The following is a 12620-nucleotide window of genomic DNA, read 5'->3' as shown; positions in this document are numbered from 1 at the left end:
AGGTTGGCACCAAGGGGAAGAAAGAGGATTTTATGATGGGACCAAAGAAGAAGTGGTGAACAATAGTGACAAAGAGCTCTTTCCCCAGCCCACCACAGCTGTGCACATGTGCTTGAGGAATGACAGTGGTACATACAGACAGCAGAGGAGAAGGCTTTGGCACCTGAGGAGCCTTGTCTATCTGCCAGGGTATACATGCCAGGCGCACTGCATACTGCTGGAGACAGTTTTCTGTCAAGCACTGCGGACAGGGTCCCTCCAGGCAGCTCATCTTGCTGCATAGGATACATCATAAAAGACCCAGTTTAAACATCTCTCCAAAATGATGATTACATTGGGGTTGCAAGCAAGACACATTTTAAGTATGACTTATCCTTGCAACTGGGTGAATTTTTAATTAACTGTAGTAATAACAAAAAGCAAGTTTTCTATTTAATGTTACCACCCAAAAAAAAAAAACCAACCCCAGGCAAGCTATGAAAGTAGGGAGGTGAATCTAAAATTATCAGGATAAAAAGAAACAATACATGCACGCTTTTTTCAATGCAGTTTTTCCATGTGAAAGAGAAAAAAAATACTGTAATGGATAGGCATGAAGCATGAAAATACACATCTGCAATGTTGCAGAAAGAATTAGAATGCAAGAAAGACATGAAAAGACCAGACAGCAAGAATTTGTGGAAATATGATGGATTGCAGTGGAGAGTGACACCAAGCTCAAATCCTGCATGAAAAAAGGGTGGATGTTATGTACAAAGGTCAGAGCTTTTGACATGAGCAGGGAGCAGAGAGTTTGGAGAACTGAATTGCTGCATCTTCTCTGCCCTAGACACATAGAACTGAGACAAAGGTTACTACAGACAGCAGCACAAGGCCTGCAGCAAAAATCCTCCCATGCAATTCTAGCAAAGTATGTTGTCTTTACATTATTCAAGTACTTTGTGTACTTACTTTTCACCTGCAATTGCCCTGTTCTCTCTCATTTAACCCAAAACTCAGATAAGCTTTGCTCTCTGACAGACCACATAAAATTACCAGAAGCAGCGGAAATTAAAGGGCAGAGGGTATTGCAATAGTGAGAACAGGCTACGAAAGGCTGGAAACTAGTGTACGCGTACCTCTTAAAATCCCTAACACATACAATATGTACTACTACTGATCACAGCTCTTCAACCCAATATTCTACCAATAATCAACATTTATACCACCTGCGGCTTTGCCCCTTATAAGTCTTCACTTCCATATGTACCCCCCTCCCCCCAATGTCAATATAAACATAAATCACAAAACATCCTAAACTGGTTTTGAAGGACTATAATTGGGGTAGGAAGGGAACAGCAAACCTTATATTGGGTAACAATCAAGACTATTGTGCTAAAATATAACAGATGGGACCAACTATGAGGAGTAACTTATATATACATATTTTATTGCTAAGAAGTAAATGAAGACTACCATTTTCCCTTGCAGCAGTGCAGAAGAAACCCCTGCAAAAAACACTGTTCCCTTCCCTTGTCTATATTGCTTCATTAACTGCAAAAGCAAAGGAGCAGCAGTATCATGAAGGCAATTCTCAATCATCTTGCTACGTCTTTGTGACTTTTCCCAAAGAAGAAAACCAAAGAGAACAGTCAGAGGACCTCTGACCTTCCTCTGCTTTTTGCTAACTCACTGGCTTGATAAAGATGTTTGCTTTCTTATCCTTCGTTCAAAGCTATGATTTTACATTTGGCACCTCTAACATTGCTGTTGCATCTAACAGAACTTCATGTGAATGTCATGTCATACTCAAGCAATCCCGTTCTGATTTTCTGACTGTGAGATACTGTATGGGATCTGGCTGAGGTGGAGTTAATCTCCCCATAGCGGCGCTCATACTGCTGTGTTTTGTATCGGTAGCTAGAAGGGTGTTGATGACACACTGGTGTTTTGACTACTTACTGCTGAGCTTCAAGGCTTTCTCTCCAACACCCACCGCACCCCTGGCCCACCAGTAGGCTGGAGGTGGCGAGATCTTGGGAGGGTGTGTAGCCAGGACAGCCGTCCCAAACTGTCTAAAGGGATATTCCATACCATATGACATCTGCTGAGCCAAATGGGATAGTTACATGAGTTAAAGATTCAATTTTAATAACTGTGTCAAAACTGGGCATCGGAGAGAACATACACATGGTGTTCAAAAACCAAGTAGCCATGGGCTACTCTACATTCAGCAATGAAGCAGTGCTGTGTGGCCTCTACTCCCTTGGTATTGCTTCTCTTTCCCTGCTGAGGGACCTGGTTCACGTACTAGACTAATCACACACTAGCTTTCACCCTCAGTTTTGTTCTTCAGAAACCTACGGATTGAGCCAAAACATCACTGGAATTAATGCTGATGGAGAATGAAACCAAGAGAGTCCCAAACCAAAGTCCAAGTCTGAAGCCAGTTGTAGTAGTCTGCAAACAGGCTTGTCCATGCCTTGACCAGCTCTTGGCAGGTGCTCCCACGTACAGAAAAGGAAATGCAACTGTTACATATATTTGCAGAAAACATCACAGGATTCCTGCTTGTTGTGACAATCAGGCAGGCTCCATTGTTGTTTTTTTATTCACTTATTCAAGCTTTTTCTATGAAGAAAAAAATGAAAAACAACAAAAAACAACAACTTGAAGTTTGATTTCTCCCTTCTCTTATTAAGATATGGCTATGAGTCAGTTGTGGTCTGCCTGTAACGTAGCAAAGTCTAGGAGTCTCCCGAGGCTGACGAGCTGCTCAGCCTCTGCTCTTTTGCTGTAACACTGCTATTAAAAGCATTTGGTATAGTTGAACATGACAGGCTGCTGGTTCAGACCTCTGGTCATACTCAAATCTGTCAAATGTGATGGGCTACACTTGGGAATGTTGGCATGTGCAATCCTGGAAAATAAACAAGCCATTAAGGGCTCTCCCCTAGATTATGCAGCGTGTGAGTCCATCTTGTTATATCTTTCTTCCTTTCCACTATCAAAATAGTCTGCTAGCAGAAGTCAAATATTTGTTTGCTAAAAAAAAAAAAAAAATTAAAAATAAAAATCTGACATCTACTGATATTTGATTCTCTGTTTATTATTCTTTTATCTTATCAAGTACTTCAGTTTAGGTTTTTCCAACAAATTTTTCAAGTTTTGGTTGTTTTTTGTGATGCTCAAACTTCTACCAGAGTTTGTTTGAAGGAAATAGTCACTCTTTTATTTATAGTTCTATTACTGAAAGTAATTTATTTTAAAATCCCTTACTTGGGACACTCACAAAAGCAGAAGTCCCTTGGGGAAGAAATGAAACAAGTTGAAATATAAACCAACTTGACAAAATAAATTTAAATTGAAAAGCAACAAGTAACAAAAATGAAATATATTTCATAAAGCAGTGCACAAGTAAATGCCTGAGCCTGGTCTTTTTAAAGGAATTAGGAATTCATACAGATAATGCAAATTCACATTTTTGTATTAGAATAAACATAAAAATCCCTTTATGTTCTGAGTTATAAATCATCCCTAAACATCCTTGCCACAGGATTAGCATTTTCCTAGGACTTTCCCTTAGAGAAAAGAGTTTGCCTTTGTTATTAAACCATAACTTAAAGGGTTTTCAGCACATATTTCTGAGTGATCCAAAATACCAAATTGATGATATTATGTAGCATTATTTTTCTTTATGACGTGTAGGATTTAGGTAGAGATCAAAATTCTCAATTGTAGGTGTCTACAAATGCGACATCTAGGCAGTTAAGGACGTCACAACATGGCCTGCTTTTCCCAGTTCTTGTACACCCTTCAGGCTGCTGAGAGACAGTGTGATTAAAATTATAGCAAATAATACAGCTAAGCAGGAAAGCCTCCTATTGCCTTTGCTTCTATCTAGCACTCCTAGATATGGGACAGATTAATTTACCCCTTTACACCAACTGATTATATTTTTTAGCTTCATTTTTTTTTCTTTTTAAAGTTTGAAGGGGGAGGAGTTGGTTTACTCCGGAGTACTTAGTCTTCATCTTTTACACATTGCTGCTTTTTATTTCTCTGAAATCAATGAACTTTACAAATACTGAAGAAAATTTAATGTGAAACTGCTAAAGTGCTCTGTTTAATGCTGCTTGACAAGATTCTTCCATTTCGAAGTCAATAATTTCTAAGTAAGGTTCTGAATGTTCAGTATGTCAAACTTGACAGCTTTTCCCAAAGAAAGGTTGTGCTTGATGATTGTTTTAAGGGAGCAAGATCTGGTGAATATTCATGTTCCAAACATAAATTCATGCCTCCCAGCTCTTCAAACTAGTCATTTGGTTTCCTCTGCCTTTTGTAACGTGTACTAAGTGCTCCTTGCAGAGAGGCTGGGAAACACTAAACTTCCTTTTAAAGGCTAGATTTTCTCTCTTGAACTAAGCTCTACAGTACTGTAGCAATATATGTGGATCCACCCCAATGGTGCCTGGCTTAATTAGGCTAGTTCCTAAACTAATTAGACAATTAAATTGATTCAGGAGCTGTATACAAAATTCGAGGACTCCTGTTACGATTTGCATAGTATATATGCGAAATATGTATCAGCAATGCCATTAAAATCAGTGGAAATTTGGGGTGCGTGTCTTTTAATAGGTCACTCTTTACACTGAATTTTAGTTTTTTGGACTGGGACAGAACATCTGTAGTGATCTGCAATTGCTCTCCTAACAGTTAAGAAAATTTCTATTTACATTGCAATGTACTGCAGTATAACAGGAGTGTAAAGAGTTGGTAAAAAAACCCAAACACTTAAATTCTGGAGCCTCTGAATGACTGAAGAGAGAACACGGCACGAAGCTGGTACAAGAAAAAAAAAACAAACAGATGAAGGGACCTAGTGCAGTATTAAACAAAGTTAGTCATCTTAAGTAAGACCAGGCAATCAGCTCATCAAATTCATATAGTCCCCTGTGGTGGTGCATTTCTCCCCCTTCTCTGGGGTGTTCTATGACCCCAGGAGTTACGGCTAGGACTTGGTGCCTGGAGCAATGAGTTGGGTGGTTAAGCAACCCTTGATCGCACCAACCATTCTTGCACGGCCAAGGTGGGTAACAACACCGTGCTAGATGCTCCCGTTGGCTGGTCAAAGTAGGGAACAAGAACAGGAGACAATCAGTTATTTCCTGACAGCCCTGGAACACTCCTGACCCAGATCGCAGCCCAAGGGGAATGATACCATTGTGGCTGGAATTTTGAAACATTACCAACTTGGGTTTTGTCCAAGATGGAAATTTACAGGATGACTAAAGCCAACCTTCTCACAACCTTATAAACAGCAGTCCCAAGGTGAGACCTTTTTGAGCTCTCCTGGGCTGCAGCAGGCTGCGACCAGTATCTCCCTCTGACTGGGATGTGCCGCTCAGAGCTTGCAAACTACCAAGTTTGCAACACTTAGGGAGACCGTCACTGATGGTGAATGAAGGAGGCTAGGTGATGTCCCTGCTCCTTGAAGGTTCAACCCTTCACCCATCGAAGAATGCAAAGGCATTTAGATGTATTTCACTGAACTTGAGGGGAACTATTTATCAGGTATACCTTTATACGTTTGTGTAGATATATTTTTATATACCTATTTTCTTCATGTTTGTGTGTGAATCAATTTACATACCTCATAAAAGTATTACAATATTGAATCAGTAGTTAGGTTATTCTTCTGATTTGACCAAATTCCATTGAATCACTTTGTAACTGTTAGAAATATCCATAAACTCAATGCTGCTAAAATCCTATGGATAATCCTGAACTGTGAACAAATTCTCTCTCTCTCTCTCTCACCCTGCCCCATACAGACACTTGCCCCTCTAGCTGTAAGCCGTTGTCCAAGTATGAGACTAAGATTGGACCTAGCTGCACCTAATCTTTATGAGAGTTTAGAAAGCAAGGGGGGGCACTCTAAACATTGTGACTCTCAATGGAAAGTACCCCAACCCTCTTACTTCTTTGATCCCTATAAATAATTTCTGTCTCGATTCTGATTCGATTTTAATTTGATTTGCCTCTGTGGATTTAATCCATATAATAAGTAATAGAGTGCATCTTGCCATCAAAATATGTGTAGTTGTGTTTCTGCAATTTCATATTAAACCTGTTTCTCTCATACTTTTGATGGTGATTCTTTAAGTGACCTGATCTAAACGACCCATTTTGTGACACACCCTTCATTCCACTGTGTAAAAGGCTTGGTAACCCAGGTACCATTAAATGCAAATTGAAAGCTGGCAATCACTTCTTATTTCTTATAATTCAGGTGTATTTTGCAAACTGACACTTTCTCATGCACTTCCATTTACAGATAACATTCTTACTATATATATAGGCTTCTAACACACAGCCTAGTAAGTTTGTGACATGCAGCACTGTGAAAGATAAGTCTTTGAAATGGCATGACATTTCAGGGTGAACTGCTGAGCCATCGTTTTCCTAGCAAGCCATATTTCATAGCCAATATTACCTTGTGCAACTGGAATTGTCTCCTAAGGCCACTATATGCTACACTGTTCTATGAATCTTTGGAGAACCTAAACCCCAGTGGCTAATCATTCATAGTCCTTAAGTAATGAGATCTTCAGTTACTCCCATTTAAATGGGATGCAAAAGTTAATGGGACTGAACATGAATTCTCAGTGAGATACAGATAAGCACAGAATACCGTATGCAACTTCAAAAAGAAATTAAAAACCTAAAGTAGCTTTCCATAGCTTCAAAACCTTTGTCAGTAGATAAAGGTCTTTTATTTTCCCTTGCTCACCCAGTAGTGCCATGCTTCCTCAAGGTTTTCTATTCGGAAACATCACAAACAAATAATGTTGTGAGCAGGAAGAAGGAAGGAGAGCAGCTGACAGTTCCATCAACATGACAGCTGCTTGGCAGCAGTGATTAGAGCCAGGAGCAGCAGTGGTAGGCAAAGATAAGCAGAAGACAATAAGCAAATCCTACTTATACCTGCCAATAACTAGTTTATCCAAGTCCAAACCTCTCTTTGTAGGCTATATGTGACCCCACCTCCCTCAGTGACAACCCTCCCTTGTGTACTGCAGCAGTGACCTTTTCCTACAGGGCTCAGCAGCACTAATCCACCCTGTCAGCCACCCCAGGAACCACTTCTATCTTTAACCTTCATGTAAAAAGCTTAGGTTTCATGGTAAGCAGAATGACTAGCTGCTGCCAGAATCAAATCATTAAGGCCAAATGAGTTCATCGACATTGTTGTCACTACAATGAATAACCTAATCTCAACTGCTGTAAAAAATATTGATTAAAAGAAAAGATTTTGAAGAAGTGGCAGCAGTTATTTTCAAGAAAGTGCCTGCAGAAAAATGGAACCGGAAAACAGCATTCTGAAAAATTATCTTATTTTGGTTTAAGTTGAATTATTTTAGCTAACTCTGTTCTCAATGTTTTCTAATCAGTTTACTGTGAGTTGCTCTAATTTAACTCAATATTCACCATTTGATGGATGAGAATATCCTTAAACATTTTTCTGCTACTTAGTGAATATTTTGTCATTATTCTATGAATATTTCCATTAACTTAATGATAGTGCAATGCATATTAAAAACTTGATCAGCGACAACAATCACTGTGAAATACTGCAATTCTCCCGTTTCCTCTTGATTTATGTGCCAAAAAGAATTTTGAAATTGCTAAATCTCATTTCAGTTTACCATTTTGTCTAGCAAAGTGTTTACTACAACATGCTTCGGGAGTTAGATTTCCATAGGTAGACCACCCACAGCATGCACATAGTTGTATAATACCATAAAGTTAGCCAGGAGATTCCTCTCCTTGGTCAGATAAGGAGTTCTTTCGGACTTCTCACTTAGCAGGTCCGGGAGCTCTCTCTGTTATTTTGTAGCAGAAATTAACTACCAGTGAGACGGGGTATTGAAAATGTTATTAAATAGCTTCTTTTCAGAAATCTATAGCAAGTGCAAGGGAACAGCACTACTGAAAAGCAGCAGTAATCCTGGCATGTTCTGTTTCATTACATCTTGGCTGTTTCTCAGATATAAGATGTTCTACTCACACGTGAGGATTATGTAAATAACATACACTTGAATACGTTGAATAAAGTGTCAGGATTACTAAGCAGTGACTTCTTGCTTCCCTGTGTGTTGTATTCTCGTAGTGTGGTTCTGCATTTAACTTCTCAAATTGACTGATACTGCCTTCAAGAATTCACTGAGCATCATTTTAGTGTTTCCCTGCTTCTCCTTATAAAATGCTAGGATGTTTTTTTCCCAGATACATCAGATTACACAACTATTGGAACATTTCTCCCTGTCATTGTCACTAAGTGTTAGTTATACCTTGATAATTAACTGCTGCATTACAGAAAATCAGTGGACCACTATCAAAATGGACACAAATTTTACTATCTGATAAAAGCATCTTTTCTAATTCAATTTTAGTAAGATTATGAATTGTATCACTTTTCTTATTCTATTGGGATCTTTTTGGTTTTCTTTATATTGAACTCAGACTATATTCTCATTTCCTTTGACTCCCAGCTTTAATATTATTTTGCTTTGCTTATTTGCCTTGCCTGTTCTGACTGCTTTCCTGATAGCTATCTCACATACATTTCTTTAAATTTCCTGCCTTCAACCAATTACTGCTATTTTTTATTTTAGTATTTTATGTTACTGCATTTCAGAAAATCTATATAAAAATCCAACCCAGTGAGAAGAGGCAATTTAACAAGATGCTGTGGGCAGACCATAAAATTGTTACTAAGGGAAATAGAATATTCAAGGTGAGAACAGCCAGCCAAATACTGCTATTCAACAACAGTACTGAGCTAGAGTAGATGGAGCAGCAAAGGGGCTTTCCAATCCAAAACTGTAATTTCACAGCCCCACCTTCTTGGTACAAAATACCTTCAAATTAACTTTTTCATGCACACTTTCATTCCATCTATTTTAAGCAGGCTATTTCAAGGAGAAATTCTATTGAAGAAAAAATAACACTTAGTACTCTGAAAGAGTGTGACTGAATCATTACTAAATAAGAGTAGGTGACAGCTTTGACTGAATTTGAACAATGGCTGTAAAGTTAATTTTGTAGAGGTTGCTTTGAGTAATTATTACTAATAGTTGCCATAATATGTATTATGCTATCTTCTAGAAATAATATATATTTTGGTCAAATATGCTGCCTATACACCGGAGCAACATGCAACTAAGAGTCTTTGCCCCTGAAAGTTTCTATTTTCCATAACATTTAGGACATGACAGGATGAGAAAACAGCCAGAGTGAGCACAGTAGTGACCAGATGTAGAATGGAGCAAGGCAGCAGATGAAAAAGCCAAATGGAAGTTGTTTGCCTAATCAATAACATAAGAAGTAAAGGTGTAAAGGTTAAATTTATCACAGTTAATAGGAAGAATGCATTTTCCCAGTGCAAAAATAAAGCACAGGTAATGTATGGATATTTTGCTTCTTAGGCTAAAATGTTATAAGGCTTTTGAAAAATTAACTCTGTGGGACTAGAAGGAGGATGGATAGCCAGTCCACAAACCAACACACTCAGTACTTCAATGTTTGAGACAAAAATAACCCTTTTTCCTCTATTTTCCTACTGCAAAATAAGGAAAAAACCTCAACACTGGGATGTTTGGAGTATCAGTGAATATTTGTAGACTAAGCCAACAATATAGAACATTAAATACTGGATACTTCGTAAGAATGCTGATGACAGTATAATAACAAAGTATTTCCTCCCTTTGTCATTGTAATAAAAGGAAAATATCAGCATATGTTGATTGTCCATTTCTACTTCTGATAGATAAAATAAGATATAATGTCAGTTAGGTCTAATTTACAGCACCATGCATCTTTATAAAATGCTTTGATGAATAATTTTACTCTATCTAGAACCACTAGAACATTTTCATTGCCTTTTTGTCCTCTTGGCTCATAGGGTCATTATTTATCTGTTAGCTTCATAAGATAACTCTTATGCTTTATCTTTCATGAGCTAAAAACTTAGCATGCCATGTCACTGCTAACCATTTAAGGTCACATTGTCTTATCTTTTAACTCCCATCAATTTGCAAGGCAATATGCAAAGTCAAACAGTTTTAGGCACAGAGCCTACATGGACGGTGACAACACAACGAGGCAGCACAGCCCGTGAACACCACTGCTTCCTCCACTAACAACATACTCATACACTCTACACATACAAAGAGACACTGATATATAGGTGCGTACATGAGCACTTGCTCACACCACGTAGATAAACACCTGCTGGCAGGATACATGCAGGCATATTTCAATGAGTTTCCCTGTGAGCTGGTTTGCAAAGATACGTTCTGCCTACCCTGGCACCTTTCAACAGTGCCACTGTAATATTTCGATATAATGTACCCATTGGTGACTTACCATGATAGGCTTTCTGCAGAACAGGAAAGTAACATTTTGAGTTCATTCTGTGTGGCTTAGGGATGGGACGTGATCAAGCAAAAAGTCAAGATTTTGCCTAATGCAAACTTGCCTACTATGAAAGGCATAACCATTGATTTGGTCAGGCTTGGGAAAAAAAACCCAGTCCCTGTAGATTTACTGTATTATGACAATTTAAAACCAGTAAGTGACACAGTGTTAAACCCAAAACTTCAGGCCTTTGCCGTGCTTGCCTGTTCAATTAGAGGTTAATGTTTGATTTGGGCTTTTGGGTGGATTTTTTTAAGGTTAAGCAATTAAATCCATGTAGTTTAAAAGAGAGCATACTTATTTAATAATGATTTAATGAGTCCATCAATTCTGTATTATGTTTCCTACAAGCATGGGCTGAAACACAGCTTTAAGTTTACCGTTTTGTATTAGCTAAAAGAGGAATGATTAAGTTTTTTCTAGAGGTAAAGAGAACGCACGTCATAGTAATTTTCCTGCCTTGTCCTCTGATTGTTCTGTTAGAAGGTCCCCTAATTATTAAAGGCCAAAAGCACCTGCATATAATACAAAGAGTCTGGCTGAAACCCAAAGAGTGTTCATCCTTTTCCAAAAATGCTAAAAAACATATGATATTTTATCTGAGAAAGCAAAGCAGAATCTGCATTTAAATTATATGGGGCAATATGCATCCAAAAAGGCTGATTGCTGTGAGGAAGGTCCACAGTTTGGTTGGAACCTATCACTGTTTGATATTAAAAATGAAATAATTTTTAGGCTTTGAACTTGAATGTCAAAGTCTAGGGCACAAGAAACTTTTGCTGAAATGATAACCAGACTGCTGGCTAGCTGCTTTTCTAGCAGTAAATGTACCAGGATCTCAGTCAGGGAGATAAGGAGAGCTGTTTTAATAAATCACTGCCAAACAGCAGCCAATCACCCTGGATCGCTCGCCAGTATTCTGAAGCTCTCTCATCTCCCATAAATGTCACCTTGAGTTAAAGCCAGAAAAGACCAAAAAAGCAGGGCTACTTTTTGGCTGAAAATGCACACACACAAAAAAAAAGAGCAAGACCAAACCAATATAAATGGGGAAAAAAAAATAGTCTTCTACAAGCTAGAAAGCTTAAGGAAGACATAGCAGCAATATGGCACATCTCATTCAGCCCATAAATTACTCCAGTTAGACTCCCAAGATTCAGAGACAGGTCACTAACATAAAGATGGAGATGGCCCCAAATGGCTTTGCTATATAGGGAGAAAAACCCAAACCAAACCCTCCTCATTACAAAGAAATTCTTTCCCCACTTTCTACATTAATAGATGATGGCAGCACTTGAGTTGGAGAGCAGACTAGCAAGTGAGAGATGAAATGAGAAAATAGCTCCAGACAGCAAAAACACATGAAGCTTGTTTCAATTAATTAAGTCCCTGCCAACTCGGGAAACTCTGTCCCCCTCTCACGCTCTAGCCTTCTTGGCTATCACATTTGTTACCACCCACTCTGCAAAGCTGAAGTCATTTCTTCAAATGTTTCACATCAGCAGCATTTATCAGGATGTCAAAGGCTTCTTTCCAGCTGAATACTGACAACAGCCTTTTGCTATTTTTTGTCGTTCCTGACTACTGTTCCTCTCTGCCTAAGTCCAGCCAGAGCTCATTACACAACTGTATCAGAATGTACGTGAGCTTGCAGAGATCGGTAAAGAGGTTGAAAGATAAACTGGAAGAAGACAGAGCTATCGAAATCGGTACACTGCACAAACATCTGAGACCATGAAAACAAACGTAAGAAGGAATAGCAGTCATCTTCATAAATATAACTGGGCAGCAAAAACAGGTTCTCATATTTACTGAATCAAAAAAGAGAAAGCGAAAAAATGGTGAAATTTCAAAACAGAACCATCACTGAGCTATAACCTCACCATCAAAAATGCATTCATGATAAATATGAAAGAGGGGATTCACTATGGGAAAGTCTTACTGCCAATTACTGAGTATCTAATAGAATCAAGTATCTATCAACAAGGAGAATCAGAAGTTTATTTTGAATTATAGTGTATCCTAGAAAGGTGGAACTACAGGAAAGAGCTTGGCATTCCCTTCTTTAGTAAACAAACAAACAAAGAAGCAAAACCAACAGATGTTGAATATAAGAATGAAAGTAGCTGGAAAATATGAACACCACAACTACTAGAGTA

The 12620-nt window shown here is 38.4% G+C and overlaps 1 protein-coding gene across 10 annotated transcripts in view; it reads right to left on the bottom strand.

The window, feature by feature from the left end:
* NAV3 (neuron navigator 3) overlaps positions 1 to 12620 on the bottom strand; it is a 494512-nt gene that overhangs the window by 159871 nt on the left and 322021 nt on the right. The gene's annotated exons all lie outside the window — the stretch shown is intronic.

The sequence above is a fragment of the Falco punctatus genome (assembly GCF_963210335.1).
Source record: "Falco punctatus genome assembly, chromosome: 6".
NCBI classification, from domain to species: Eukaryota; Metazoa; Chordata; class Aves; order Falconiformes; family Falconidae; genus Falco; species Falco punctatus.
The sequence above is the reverse complement of the archived record's forward strand: the minus strand, read 5'-3'. Positions and strand labels throughout refer to the sequence as shown.